The 16,652-nt window shown below is 40.1% G+C and overlaps 1 protein-coding gene across 1 annotated transcript in view; it reads right to left on the bottom strand.

The window, feature by feature from the left end:
* Positions 1–16,652, bottom strand: part of LOC124606783 (metabotropic glutamate receptor 4-like) — a gene marked incomplete at its 3' end in the record, with an annotated part of 1,427,722 nt that overhangs the window by 850,921 nt on the left and 560,149 nt on the right. Inside the window, exon 2 of the mRNA XM_047138846.1 lies at positions 12,120–12,262. The remainder of the gene's footprint in view (positions 1–12,119; positions 12,263–16,652) is intronic.

Raw genomic sequence — 16,652 nt, 5'->3', positions numbered from 1 at the left:
AGTTCTTCAACGATTTGGGGCCGGCTGCTGTGACCGAACGGTACTAGGCGCTTCAGTCCGGAACCACGCTACTGCTACGGTCGCAGGTTCGAATCCTGCCTCGGGCATGGGTGTGTGTGGTGTCCTTAGGTTAGTTAGGTTTAAGTAGTTCTAAGTTCTAGGGGACTGATGACCTCCGATGTTAAGTCCCATAGTGCTCACAGCTATTTGAAACATTTGATTTGAACCATTTGGGTCGAATCTCGCTGTTGGTCTCTTCCAGGAGCGCTTCCCAAATCGCCAGTTGATTCGAGTTTCCGAATTGTGTTCTTCAAACCAGGCGCAGAAAGAAGACTTATCCGTACTCCTTTAATGTGTCGATACTCGCAAAGAGCAGTAGCACCATTACTGTTGATTTGGTAAAACAGCTTTTCAAGCAAAGCCCTTTCTGTACACTTTGTCCAGGCCGTGATGACTGTCTGCAACTATAACACACCCTGATGCTTGTGTTTCAGTCCTACGTCACCGTACCAGTAGCAACGCCTAACGGAAGCTCATGACACTAACGCTACTAACAGCGCAAATCCTGCAGGGCACAATGTGAAAATCATTCATCAAGTTGTGTTTCCATACGGTAAATGGTTGTCCCTCTACACCGGCTCAAGTAGCGAAAGCTTAATTATAGCCATCCTGCTGTTTGCTAATGTGTGTTTTAGATTATGATATATAGTTTGTGGGATCACTTGGCGTGAATACATTATGATTATTGAACTTTACTGCTCATTTTTCAGGCGTGTCGCAGACATTTCAAAGCTAGTAACATTATCTGGGAAGTAGCTGCGACGAAAAAAGTCAAAACTGCTCCTGTTTCAAAATAACGGATTGATTCAAAAGCTGTGTCATGCGTTTTCTGATCTGTCCACCCTACGTATTTTCAGCTGAAGGACCATTCAGAGAGCGACCAGAAGAAAACAAGGGCACGTTGGGGGCAGCAGCATTGCAGGGAAGCACCCATAGCGAATATTTATAAAGCATGTTACACAAATCCGTCAGAAATTAAAAGATTATCATCACGGAAGATTTGGGTGAAATTAGTGAAAGAAGGGTGTATTATTTTATGTGTATTGATGTATCTGCGCAGTTCCACTGTTTAGTGTTTATTGAGACTGATAATCATTTGAAACTGGAGTTTTGAAAAGTAATCAGTTCTGGAAGTTGTACTGATAACAGAAAACTGTGCGGAACAGCCGACTGTGATAGATTGTCTCAGTGTTTTTGTATAATAATATTATTTTCAAATGTGTGAATGTTTTATTAAACAAATGCCGTACTTTTTAAAACGCCCCAGATGTTCATAACACTTCATACTCACGAAAATAACACTTTTTTCAAAGACGTGAGTGGCTTTGTTTACAAATCTCCTAGTTATGTTGTACATTCTATGCACGAAATTAATCGTAATTATGCGCTCTTAATCGCTTTTGTCTCATTTCCGCTTAGTTGTACGTATATGTTTACTCTGTTAACTAACCTCATTGAAGCATCAAGTCAAAAACTGCTAATTTTACGAGCCACAAATTTCTTTTGATGTTGACTATTTTATATTACGATCACCGCTTGGTTATGACGTCATGATACCGTTGTTTGGTACTGTCTCTACGTGATGTTGAAAACATAGTTTTAATTTTGATTTATTTTCTAATTTTTGAATTTATGGTATGGTACCTCGTTTCTTATTCGTTATACAGCAATTACTGCAGGATTTATACAAATACGTGCATCTATTTAACAGTAAAACGGAAATGATAGTACAGTCTTTTCCATTATTCCACATCTAAGCGAAGATTTCAGAGGAACATGGTCCAGCGAGTCGCTAACTGTTTGAAGACGCACGGGGTCTATTTTTTGCTTCTGCTCTTAAGGCTATGTGGATTTTGTGGCAGACATGCTGTCGCTGAAAATGATTTAAAATATTGCAACTGGCCACTCTTACTAAGTTCAAAAATGGTTCAAATGGCTCTGAGCACTATGGGACTTAACATCTCTGGTCATCAGTCTCCTAGAACTTAGAACTACTTAAACCTAACTAACCTAAGGACAGCACACAACACCCAGGCATCACGAGGCAGAGAAAATCCCTGACCCCGCCGGGAATCGAACCCGGGAACCCGGTCTTACTAAGTGTAGTAAGTATGAATGCAGTTAGTATGTTTAACACCTGCACATTGTAAGTTTTCAAATTATTTCTGTGTTATGGCAGGTAATTTATTTCTTAGCATGTTCTCAAGTGTTGTAGGACCGAGCGTGTCGTAATATATCCGACTACTTAACAGCGGACATGAATGTTAAATAGTCGTGTTGCCTCCTAAAGCACTTGAGAATGGCCCTGAAGGCCGGTATTAGCCAGTCGAGTGAAACTAAATAAATACGTTAAAGAACAGACGACGTCGAGTCATTACACCATCCAAAAAATATACGGCTGTGGTACCCCACATAACGAAAATATTATTCAGTAGTTATTTTAATTAGCCATTTTATATCCACAGCTGAAAGATGTTCTCATCCAGTTTTTTCTCGGCAAAATCTTATTTCATGGTGTCGGTTCCATGACAAGACCCTACATTAAGTTTAACATCATTGGATTATGTTTAAATTACCCTGGACGTCATAATTATGCAATTGGGGGTGATGAAATCGTTCCGCTACGTGTATTACGTGGTGAGAAGAAAAATTAGTCGACATTAATACTTATTGTCTCTCATCTGTATTACTTAAGAGCCTTGGGCGGAATATAGTTACGTACGCTGAAACAACGAAGACAAGCGCACATGAACTTGGTGACATGATAAATCTTTTCTCTGAGGTACAAAGGAAGCACGACAGTGCTCTGGGTGACGGATTTTAATTCGACTTAATGCACAAGTCGTGCTACACGTCTGCTAGAATAATGCCTCCTGGCTAGGTATATACGCGCGTCAAGTCAGCAGCAGGGATTTATTGCGTCTCTTGAGGTGCACGTCTAACTCAGAAATAAGTTTCTTCTTTCTTCTCTGGCTTTCATGTTTCTCACTGTTACACGGCCTGCACCAACAGGAAAAAGCAGGCCTAATGACTGATGATGAAACACTTTTTTCTGTTATACTTTTATACTTATATTTAAACACGTTGAATTTCGGTAGGTACTAGCGGCATGTTCATTTCATTTCTCTCATTTTTTTTCAGTCACCAGTCTTCTGACTCGTTTAATGCGTTCCGTCACGAATTCCTCTTATGTGCCAATCTGCTCTTCTCGGAGTACCACTTACAACGTACGTCCTCAATTATTAGTTTTATGTATTCCAATCCTTATCTTTCTATACAGGTTTCAGCCTCTACAGCTTCTTACTACAACGTAAGTTATTGTGTTATGGTTTAACCGATTTCCTACCCTCCGGTACCTTCTGCTTGTCAGTGTTTTCCATATATATTTCTCACCGATTCTGCTTGGAATCTCCTCATTCCTTACATTATTAGTCCCCCTAATTTTCAAAATTCTTGTGTAGCACATCTCAAATGCTTCGACTTCGGTTTCCCCACAGTCCATGATTCGCTACTGTACAATGCTGTGCTCCAAACATACATTCGCAGAAAATCCTGCTTCAAACTAAGGCCGTTATTTGATACTACTAAAATTCGCTTCGTCAGGAATACCCTTTTGCCTGTGCTGCTCTGCTTTATGCCCTTACTTCGTCCGTCATGAGTTCTTTTTCCCTCCACGGCAGTAGAGTTACTTAACTTATCTACTTTGTGGTTACTAATTTTGATGTTGCGTTCTTCCCTATTCTCATTTCTGCTACTTCCCACTACTTTCGTCTTTCTTCCGTACTCCGCACTCGTTAGACTGTTCATTCCAATCAACAGATTCTGTAAATTTTCTCCACTTTCCCTGACGTTAGAAACGTCATAAACGAATCTTATCACTGATATCCTTTCATGATCTTTCATTCCACAGTTGAACCTTTCTTTTGTTTCTGTCATTGCTTCTTCGATGCACAGACTGAACAGTAGGTGCGAAAGACTATATCTCGTTCTTACACAATTTTTAATCAGAGCACTTCGTTCTTGGTCTACCAACCTTATTGTTCCCTCTTGGTTCTCGTACTTCTTGTATATTTTCTGCCTTTTTCTACAGCTTACAACTATTTTTCTCAGAATTTCGAACAAATTTCACCACTTTACATTGTCGAACGATGTTTCCAGGTCGAGAAACCTTATGAGGGTGTCTTAATTTCTCTTCAGTTTTGTTTGCCTTATCAAGTGCAACGTCAGGACTGCCTCTGGCGCCTTTACCTTACCTAAAGCAAAACTGATCACCGTCTGACTGATCATCAGTTTTCTTTCTTGTAAAATATGTGTAAAACGAAGTTCATGTGAAGTTTTGGTAATGCCGTTTGCGTTTTGTCTTGTTATTTTACCGACGTTACATAATTTGCGCCGTCTTTCTAAATTTGAAAAGTGAACTTGATGACATAACTTTAGATTTTTAGTATTTCTTTTCTACATCCAAACCTTGCAAGCCACGTCACGCTTTGTGGCCGAGGGTACTTTGGATACCACCTTACTTATCCCTTTGCCCTGGGTCATTCGCGAATAGTACGTTGGACGAACAGTTGTTGCTAACACCCCAACAGATCATTAATTTCTCGTCGTTGCCATTTCGTGAAATGTATGTGGGACGCAGTAATATGATGCCTAACCTATTTTTGAACGCATTCTTTCGAAATTTCAGCTGTCAACATCTCCTTGAAGCACAACGCCTCTCTTGTGTCATCTATTTGAGTTTCGTGAATATCTCTGCAACATTTACGTGCTTAATAAACTGTCCCGTGAACATCCACACCGGTCTTCGTTGGATCTTCTCTATATCTCCACTAAACCTAGGTAAAAGTCAGAGACTGAAGAATAGTTCCTAGTAAGGTCGAACGAGTGTTTGATATGCTACTTGTTTCATGGATAAGTTACATTTCGTCAATATTTTTCCTGTAAAGCTCAGCTTGGGATCCACAATTCCTAAAGCTAATTTTATGTGAACGTTCCACTTTAGGATACTCCGGGAGATCATATCCAGACATTTTATGGTTGTTACTGTCTGCAGTGATTTATTGTAAGCCAACGGCCTTTTCGAACGTTAATGGATCGCAATTCCTATTAACACGGAATTAGTTTCAACCAATTAAAATCACGGCCAGTTGCCAGTCCCTCCACCAATTATCGAACCTTTTCGAATTCAAGCTGCGAACTGTGTTCAGGTAGAACCGGAAAGAACGCACAGCATTTCACAGAGTATTCATAATACACGAGGCCTGTTCATAACAGACCAGACTCAATTCTAACAAGTACGGGGAGGCAGCCTGTTCGCTCCTAAGATGGAGGAGACTCATTGTTGGTACGTGGTCGGTGAAAGCACAGAGGTGGTGTTGTTATGTTAATAACCTGATTTAAATTCAAAATTTCTTCGCAATGTTTCAACGAGTGAGGATTCGTGTCGCTGTTGATGTCGAGCGGGTATCAGATGGTGACATTACACATTTCGACTTCCTCTGGTGTTCGGGGAGGATTAAGTTACATGTCGGAACCAAGTTTCACTTGTGCCCTTATTTCAACCCCATTCTCATCCTGAAAAGCTCAACCTAACCCTACATTTTTCAGGCGCTCTTCAAAATCATCTCGAAGGGACAGACAGAAACCTATAACTTTATAGCATGCCGGCGAAAGCCAGCGGAAAATCGCCTCTCCATCGAATTAGGGAAGAAATTTGTGAGTGGCTATGCGATGGTGTGGGTCTTGGGCTAGTGGTAACGAGGGTTCGTCCAAGGTTTGAAAAATGCGACAAAAGAGTTACGGGTGATGTATAGTGACAGCATTTAAAAGCCAAATGTCTAATTAAAAATATAATTGGTACTTTACCAGTGCACCTTTTTTGTCATTTGTCCATATGTTAGGTTTTTACATATTAATTCCGGTTACTTTAGATCTCTCTCTGCTTGTGATGCATTCCTGTCATTGCTATGCAGACTTCGATATTTCTCCTATTTCATATCGATAGAGCATTTCTTATGCGGACTGTCTACCTCGACTTACATCTATCCCATCACAAGCAATATGCTGTAAATTTTTAATCCCTGACTTTGTTGTGAGTCTGTCGTCTTGGAATCCTTGAAATATTATTTGTACTCCGTCGTCATTTTGACACTAAGCAGTTCCATCTGACGTTATGAAAATATGCATGCCACAGTGTCATCAGTTTTGATTTCGTACTCTCCTTCCAATATTTTTGTGCTGCTGGTGTCTGGGAGGAAGAAGGATGGAATATTAAGTTCAACATTACGTCAACGTCGAGGTCATTAGAGACGGAGGGAGCCCAAACTCGCAATATTTCAAGGATGGGGAACAAAACCGGCCCCATTCTTTCAAAGGAATCAGAAGCATTTGACTGAAGCTGTTTAGGGCATCACAGAAAACCTACATCTGGGTGTCCGAACGCGGATCTGAACCTTGCCCTCCGGAATGTCAGTCCAACACTGCGCCTCCTTAGTTGGTTCATTCTTAAGGGCGCTGCTGTATATTTATTGTTGATTGTTTAGTATTTGTAATAGATTATTTAGTATTATTTTGTATTTGTATATCGTGTTTGCTTCTTAATCTTGTGTTTCAGTTTTTATAACTGGAATTGTTTTGCATGTACATGTGATGGTTACAGTATTGTGCGGAATTATATTAGGTACGTGTCTGTGTTAAAGAAGCCAATTGTAATTAAAATACGAAAAAAACTCAGTATTTTTGTGGCTGCTATCCACTATTTAGTGGATACATTTTTAAACATGCCGTTTTCCTATAGCAGGCGCAACAATCTTGATTTTTTTCGTATTATGAGTAAAACTGCATTCTGTAACAAAGGATCCTTTCAATTACAGTTTCAAATGATATTGTAAGCTATCACACGCACACACAAAACAGTTACAGTAATAAAAACCTGAAGCACAAGATGAAAGATAAATAAAATAAATAAAGGATTAAAGAGACTGCAAGTTACTACATTCCATTTTAAGATTCGTACAGCTATCTTCAATTGTAATTCTTCATTATTTTGGAGCAATTTTGTTTCTTTTCCACAGTTAGTGTCTGGGTTTGGCGCAGGTACCTGAGGTGAAGTTCTAGTTGATGAATAATGGACTGGAGGACTGCAGTACAGAAATGGTAGAGTATCTCGTCCCGAAATAAAACTGAAACTACTGCTCTCAGCTGGGTTCTTTCGCATCTGTGTAATATCTTATCCTGCTGCATTTCTGAGATGAATTTTAGCTCGCGGTACGAAGAAACTCGGAGGAGATCGGGCTGTGCATCTGCAGCCTACATTCCTTGTGTTTTTGCTACACTTCGCAATCTGCGATGTCGCCTGCCTCGTGCTGGCACACTCCGCCATGTCATGCTCTTTTGTTTCGAAAGCTCACCGCTCCTTCTACGCTATGCATATTCAAGTTACCTAGCTCTCCAAGATTACGTTCCCGTGCAATAGAAGTTGTGAGTGGACGGAGCAAATAGACTTAAGGGACGGAAAGTGAGGCCCCATTCCCTTATTCGTAAAGGCTATGGTATTTATTACCATCGCATTTTGTACAGTTACTGTGTAAGACAGGGTAATTAAGATAACTGTGGTTTTAAGAATAATTATTTGTTCATCTAACATATTGTTAACCATTCTCGGATCTAGTTTTTTAATGTTGACATCGAACTTTGACACGAATCAGATCTTTTTGTGTTACATCGAAGAATGCGTGCTGTCTTATTTTCTGGTTAATCGTCTGACACATGTTGCATTATCAAATCAACTGAACTTAGCAATGGCTATAACCCTGACATTGTCGACAAGATCCGTCACAAGAAACAAATAATCCACGTCTTTCCCACAATAGAGCCCTTTGTAGTAACAGCCATAGCTGGAAATAAGAAAGATATCCAAAACGCTAGCGTATAATGTAAAACATTCCAGCTACTTTATTTTGTACAAGAGGTAGAGCAGCTTACGTCTCAATAGCAAAGATAGAAAGGAATAACTGACTTTTCAAAATCACTTGTGCTGATTGTAACAAATTGCATATTGCATAAACAGGCAGAGCTGTAGCAGCTAGGCTGACTCAGCATCAAGGCAGCTGCAGATTATGAAAGTTAGACCCTTCATTTACTGAACATGTTTTGTGGTAAAGCGACGATACATATAGCCAATAAACGAAATAAAAATTAGCGTATCTGCAGAATTTGAAGACAATGGGCATCTAGCATAAAATTCTCACTTGGTTGTAAGTAAACAGTTACACGTGAGCAGATTCCCATTCTTAAACTTCACATTATCCAATCAACCGATTGTACACACCCTGACGTCAACTCCAGTGATCACATTGATCGCTGCATAGCACAAAACATATTGCTCTGTATTTAGCTTTTGTTTTCCTTATCCGTATGAGTTTGCGTCTGTTGTAGTCTTCTTCTTATTGGAATGACCAAACGTACTTTAATTTTTATTCATTCTATGGGGCCATTAGTATATGGGTTGGGATATATATGATCTTCCTAATATTATCTATGCCATTTGCCCGCTTACCTCTGCGACAATGACTTCACTTCTCTTATATTGCGTTGTACAAACTATAATGCAGTGTGTGTTTTTTGTGTACTGATTTAGCAACATTTATATTGTAAACTGTAATTTAATACTTCTATGCTGCTACAATGGTACTAAAATACAGTCATCTTGCACAATTTATAACAAGAAATTTCTTCCTAATGTAAAAACAACACTAATACTTACCTGCCAAAGTCTATGCAACATTAGCAAATGGTTCAAATGGCTCTGAGCACTATGGGACTCATCTGCTGAGGTCATTAGTCCCCTAGAACTTAGAACTAGTTAAACCTGACTAACCTAAGGACATCACAAACATCCATGCCCGAGGCAGGATTCGAACCTGCGACCGTAGCGGTCTCGCGGTTCCAGACTGCAGCGCCTTTAACCGCACGGCCACTTCGGCCGGCGCAACAGTAGCAGGTAGAATCCATGTCTTACTGGCACTGAAACATATCTCACTTATAACTGCATTTCATCCACTCTCGCCTTCTTTCCCACACAGTTGAACCAAAATAAGTGACTAACTGTTGCCTTCTATTCGAAGCGCTTTGAGTGGATATTTCCTACCCATGACATTTTCTTCCCTAGTTTCTTACTCATTGACGTCCCTTACGAATGCTAGAAAGCTGTTACCTGATGACATAATAAGTCGAAACTGGTGTGAAATAAGCAGATAGTAGGGAAACAAAATGCAGATTCTTTGCTTACAAACCTTAAATAGAAATTTGCTCTGCCAAGATTTGACGGAAAAAAACCAACGCACGAGGGTTTTTCGGATAGTGAGTTTCGATAGTTACGAAATGGAAACCACTGTGAACATCTGATTAAGCTTTGCACACATGCCTTGGGCAGTGTCTGTAGTATGCCCGTCGATCACGTCACGTCAGTCTTCTCATTTATGAGCGCACGATGAGCACGCAAGGATGCCTACATAATAGTGTCTCCTGCCAAGTATGAAAGCCTGGTGACAGATTTCGTCTGATGTCATGCAGACCAAATAGTATAACTGTCATACGGTTCCTTCTTCTTGACAGTTCTTGCCCGTACTCTGCAGAGGCAGTGAAGATGCTCCTCCAGCGTTTTCTACGGGAAGTGGTTAATCACCCACAATACATCCCGTAGTTGGCTCCCGCTGAGATTTATCTCTGCTCACATGAACTGCTGGGTATGAAGTCAATGTTTTGACAGAGACAAGGAGCTGTAAATGAGAGTAGAAAATTGGTGGAAAACACAGGCGATGCCTTCAACGACGAGGGTATTAGGAAGTTGGTGCAATGATACGATGAATGTTTAAGTCGGAGCGGTGACTACGTAGAGAAGTGGCTGTAAGGTGTAGCTAACTGTTAGAAATAAAACGTTTTTGATTTTCACAGCAGTTTTCATTTCGCGACCGATCGGAACTTACTTTTCGAATAGCCCTCGTATATGCAATATCAGCCAAGAAAAGTGAAGCACAAGAGGTGGAGGGTGTGTGATGTTATTGTAGTGATTACAACATCGAATAAGTTTTCTAGAAAAAAAGAATTTGCCAATACGAGATCAGTGAGGCATTGAACTCATCCTGGCCTGGATAAACACACTTTTTCCGTTTGGGAGGGTCTCACGAAGCCGATGTATCCACATTTGTTGTAACAAGTCCTTGATGTACTGGAAACCAGCGCTGGGACAGAGTTGTCGGAGCCGGGCCCACACATGATCTTTCGAAGACAGATCTGGGGACCTTGCTGGCCATGGGAGTATCTCACCGTCATGCAGAAACATGTGCCACGAGTGAACGATCATTGTCCTGTTGAAAAATGGCACAACGATAGTGTTGCATGAGAGGTGACATTTGAGGCGGCAGGATATTCCTAACCATGACTTAATGTCGGAGCCAACGGCTACCCGCACCTTGATGCCACGATTAGCACCGCTATGTCCCTCTAAAACAATGGAAGAATGGGACTTCTTCCAAAGCACCCGCCGTACCCGCCGCCGCCAGTCATACGGCCTGGTGGAACTGCGCGATTCATCGCTGAACACAGTGTGACGCCATTCATCGGCAGTCCATGCTTCACGGTTGCGGCGACATTCCAAATGTAGTTTATGCATCTGTCGTTAATTGCGCAGTCGAGCTGCTGCTAGCCTCTTACTAATGGTGTAGGATCACACGGAATGTTTCAGGGACTCCATTACTTGTTCTCGGATGGCAGGAGAAGATGTGTGTGGTGCAGTACAGCTCTCTTCCAATGTGGTGGTCAGCCCTGTTCGACTGAGATTTCTCCTACTCTCTTATATTCGGAATATGGTCGATTAGTGTTTATATAAACGAATATGAATACGTAAATGCTTAAGATGATGACGTCAATTTCGTGAGTTTGAAGGTCTTTTAATTCGTACTATACATTAATAATACTTTGCTAAGTATCGTTTATTATACAAAGAGGTTCTACACTGGCAACCATTATAATTTTAGCAGCGAAATATAACAAATAGCAGTACTGCAAACTATACTGTAGGAATTTTCTACTTCTTTGTACTTGAATGTATTGAAAAAGTGTTTTGTTGTGTGCGTGGTTGTGCGTATTTCGTCGAAGTGTACTAGACTGCAATTTTGTTCGGTGTGTTTTTGAATATAATTAGTATAATTATTTTGCATGACACTGCAATTTGATCGTTAGTGTTTAGTGCCATTATTAACTATTTAGGTAAAGTTATTTCCAACATTCTTCCAAATTATTGCATTAGGACTGCAAGTATTTCAAATCTTTAACTATCATTTTGTTTAGATCAAGCAAAATAAGTTTGCCTCTTGCATGTGGCAATTACTTTTTCGGTGCACCTGAATCTATACGTTACATACCTGCTTATGTCCTGAAAATCAGCTAGTTTATTAACAGGGTTTCTCTTATTGTACTGGTGACCTGCTGAACTGTGATTTCGAAGATTTGGTTTAGCTTTTCAAAATCTAACTGGTATGTTACTCTATCGCTGTTGCACCTGATTTGAACTAGATTCTACATTTTAACAAAATTTCGAAGTTTACGTATGAAGGTGGATAAAATTATCTGTTCGATAACTTCCCCTCCAGTATGTTACTACACGGAACCGACAGCCTCAGTTTAGGATATATTAGGTGCACGTCAGCTCTGTCAGCTGAATGACTTCATTAAGTGGGTAGGTCATAAGATTACATAACATATTTTTTTGTAACGTATTGCCTGTTGTCTTTGCTTCGGGATCTTCGGCCGATGTTCATTTAATGACTTTCCTAATGCTTCGCCAGCGCTACTGAATGGTATTGTTAATGCTGTCAGGGCCGAAGTGTGAATCTTTGACGATGCCAGCACTTGGGCTGGCGAAAAGTCAGAACAAGTGGCCTCAACAACTTTTTAATATCACTTCCGTGTCACAAGACAGCTATTCAAAAAAGAACAGTGCCACGACCAGTGGGGTCTGCGTAGTATCTTTCTGGAATCAGTGCGGCAGCGGGACTGACCTGCGGGATCTTGAACAGCCTCAGCAGGTTGGCCACCTGGATGGACGTGACGCTGGAAGCTGCTCCCACCACGCCAGAGATCACCTTGCGGACCGCAGTCTTGTTGCAGTGGTATTCCGCGCCGTCGATATTGCTGATGGAACCTGCAAACAGAGCAGATCCGATGTCTCAGTAACGTGAGGATGAAAAACACACACATAAACAAAAGTGCTGCATCCCCAATACAAAAAAAAAAAAAAAAAAAAAAAAAAAAAACAAAAAAAAAATATTGGTTTAAATGGCTCTAAGCCGTATGGAACTTAACATCTGAGGTCATCAGTCTCTTTGAAGTACTTCAACCTAACTAACCTAAAGACATCACGTACATCATTCCCGAGGCAGGATTTGAACCTGCAACCGTAGCAGCAGTGCAGTTCCGGACTGAAGCACCTAGAACCTCTCGGCCACAACGGCCGGAATCGCCAATACCTAGTGTAGGTGGGCTGTTACTGTGACCGTACCTGTACCGATCGGAAAGTCACCCCTGACGTTGTTTGTAAACATACATTGAAACACGTATGCATTCAGTAGCAGTGATGGCGAGGCATGACAGAATCTCTGACCAGAGAGTTATTTATCGTTGCTAGTCTGCGCTTGACCGCGCGAGAGTTCAGTTCAGTTGCGAGGCAGTTGTTGTACGTAGAGAGTCGCGAGAGCATGTAGTTCAGTCTGTGCGAGTAGCGCGCGTGAGACAGTCGCAGTTGTGTGTGAGGAGTCGGCGGGCGTCGACATGGGTCTCTGGTCAAGGTTCGGGACGAGGTATATTTTTAAATAAGGTAATGAAGCAGCATTGCGCACATCTGATAATATAATGTATATTAACCGTAATTAATTTGTTCAAGAATTGCCCCAATAATAATTTTGTTCTCAAAGCAATCGTTTTAAGAAAATAATCATTACAATTGAAACAATATTTCCATTGCTTCTCCTCCCAGAATCAATTTATTAGGTTAATTATTGCACGGGGCCTAAGGTCAGCGCAGCTGGCCTTATAAAATTTATCAGGTTGATCTTAACGTTAATTTTGTGGGGACTTAACATTTTTGCACATTTTTATTATCATTGACTTTTATTACTGTGGGAAGCTAACATTTGGCTCTATTTGCATTTTTATTCAATTCATATCATTTAAAAAAATACGGGGAGGTTACACTTAACACGATGTCTATTCTCATTTTAAAATATTTTCTTTCATTTTTGCGGGGAGGTTACACTTGGTTCTATTCCCATTAACATTAATTATTGTCATTTCAAAATTCTCCGGTGAAATTACACTATTGTCCTTTACAAAATTCTCTGGGGTGGTTACACTTGCCAACATCCGGTCCAGGATCGTATTTCGTTGAGAATCTTCTGAAAAGTAGACAGATATTTGCTTTTATTTACATAATATAATTAGCATTTGGCGCAACGCTTTTACTAATTTTAATGACTTTCTTTCCTCAGATCATCGGCAATTCGTTGCTCTGTTGTATTTGTGTTTGTTGCTTTTTGCATTGTGCTTATTTCATTTGTGAATAATTGTGCCTATTGTAAAAATGCCGCGAAAGACTGTGAATAGTGTATCGCGTAGTATAATGAATGAAATTACCGACTTAAACAACTTCACCAATAGTACTTGTGACACGCAGTGTAATGATGACAATCCTGCGTTTACTGACAATCAATGCGTTCCAACCACTAATGATGATTTTTATCTTAATGATGAACAAACGAACTCAATTGTGTCCTCTGTTAATTTGACGACAATTGATGACGCGGGGCGCTCTATTGTAATGAGCGCTGCCCAGCTTAACACACCCGGTTTGGAAAATTCAAGTAACGTACAGACAAATTTTTCTAATGAAAATGGACAGTGTACTGAAAGTACGACGGATTCATTTAATTCCGAAATAGTGACTGACAGTGTACATCCGATTGGCAAACCTTTTTGTGAATTACAGAATGACCAAATGGTCACACAGAACGTGACAATTGCAGGTACGCCGTCAAACAGCACAGAGAATAGAGTCGGCAATGTTACTGAGGATCAAATTATGGCATTATTGCTACAAATAATTAAAAAACAAGACGACTTTCTCAAACAACAAGAGGACATGATCAAAAAACTCGATGAACAAAACAAACAATTTTCTGAAAGTATTAAATTGACGAAAGAAAAACAAGACAACCTTAACGAACAGAACAAACAAGTTAGGGAACAGATTACAGCGATTGCCGTGCAATGTCATGACACTAAAGTACAATTACGTGAGGATACTAAGGCTTGTGCTAATAACAGTAATGAAGAAGTTGGCACTGTTGCACAAGAATTAAGTATTACACGTGTAGGCACAACAGAATCAAATAAAGACGAAATTAATGCAGTCACTGAACAATGCCCTAAAAACGCAGTACAGATACGCGACGAGTTTAATTTAGTGTCACTGGAAGTTTCACACACTCTGAATACGGATGTCGAAAATAAAAGTGAACGACCCAAGAACCAAATTGACGAGAGTATTAAAGTAACAGAATTGAAAACTATTTCAATCACCAATACGTCACAGAATCCGCCACGTTGCGAGCATTTGTCACATTCACATAGCCAGTGTGACTTTAGCAATTTACAGAGACTATGCAACTTAGAATCCGAAAAACTACGCGACTTGAAATCTAAATAGCTACGCAACTTGAAATCCGAAATGACACAGACAAACAGATTCTCACACAAACCTGAACGTGTTCTCAAGTTCAGAGACGAGAACGTAGATTACGAGCAATTTTTATCTGTAACAAAATCTAAGGAACTTAATAATGACAGAGCACAGATACACGCTTTGAGCTGTATACGACAATTTATTTTTGTACTTTCACCGGTATTACCTGTAATGCAGAAACTAGCTTTGAACTGGATACTACAATTTTCTTTTGGATTTTTACCGCCATTGCCTGCAACGCAAAAGCTAAAATTTATTTGCAGTGCCTAATTGACCTCAGGGGATTCATTACGCTTTAATGAATATGTGCCGTAGCGTGCATAGGGCCCCGAGCTGTAGTAGTGCTGTTTCATCTTTAAGTTTTCTGCACTGCTGCCTTCTCTTCTACTATCCTTTATATCTATCAAAATAGCTCTTTAACTATTGCCCTACCTAGAATTAAAAAAAATGACTAATGAAAACCCGATACGACAAGTTATACCGAAAGTGACAATTTTCATTAGGCACTCCCGTAATCACAACTACCGCCGTAATTTTAATAACAGATAAAATCGTAATCATCAGTATGTACAAAATTTTCAGCAGTCGCAACCACATTTTTGGTAACAATACATGTTTTTCACCACAACAGCATGAAAGTCATCCGCTTAGGATACGTAACCAACAATGCAGTCTACAAGGTCAACCAAACTTTAATGTTTCGCCGCGTGCACGTATAGTCCCAGCTACAACAAATAGTAACGCACGGCAGCAAAGGAACAACTACGTACAGAAAACACAATACTTCAATTCCTATCGCAATGCACCGTACAGGAATGACTATCACGACAGACGTAAAAATAATGAGCACAATTTTCAGCGTACATTTAATAACAGTCGATCTTTTCAGCAGCAAGAACATCAGCAACAACATGTTATCATGAACGAACCAGACAATAGGTGTCATCTATAGCGTAATACGTCTGGAAGAAATAACAGAACAGTTCATATAGTGGATATGCCATAGCATCCTCCCGTAAATAACAGCACGTGCGATAGAATTTGACCAGACACAGTACAGGTTGCATATTCCAGTAACGTAAGCAATATTTTGACACGCAAAATCTTGTTCATGAAAAATGTTATTAATTTTGACGCCATCCGACACACGTTTGCATGAAAGACATTATCACAACGTACGTAGATGACATTCTTATCGCAGAAGCTAACTGGTCTGAACACAATGTGATTTTAGAACGACTGTTGCAAACTTTTCATGCACAAGGACTCACAATTAACCTCAGTAAATCGCACTTTGGCAAAACTTCTATAAAATTTCTTGGACACGTAATTTCAGCAGAAGGCATTGCGCCTGATCCGGAAAAACTTCAAGCTCTACGTGACATTACTGTTCCTACGACGAAGAAACAACTACGCAGTTTTTTGGGCTTATTTAACTTTTTTCGTAAATTTATTCATCACTCTGCTTTAGACACACCTAGATTATGCCAATTAACAGGTAAAAACAGTGTTTGGTCCTGGGATAAGCAAGCACATTCTGAATTTATGAACCTGAAACATGCTTTGTTGAATGCACCACTTTTATCGCACCCAGATCTTACCAGAAATTTTTCCATTGCCACCAACAGTTCTAACACCGCTTTAGGCGTACATATTTTTCAGGAAATTGAAGAAGATGGCTCTACAGTAATCAAAAACATCGCATTTGCAAGTCGCATTCTATCACCTGCAGAACGAAATTATTCCGTTACAGAATTGGAAACATTATGTGTTGTATGGGCTTTTACGAGATTTA

Source organism: Schistocerca americana, chromosome 3 (genome assembly GCF_021461395.2).
Source record: "Schistocerca americana isolate TAMUIC-IGC-003095 chromosome 3, iqSchAmer2.1, whole genome shotgun sequence".
In the NCBI taxonomy this organism is placed as follows: Eukaryota; Metazoa; Arthropoda; class Insecta; order Orthoptera; family Acrididae; genus Schistocerca; species Schistocerca americana.
The sequence above is the reverse complement of the archived record's forward strand: the minus strand, read 5'-3'. Positions and strand labels throughout refer to the sequence as shown.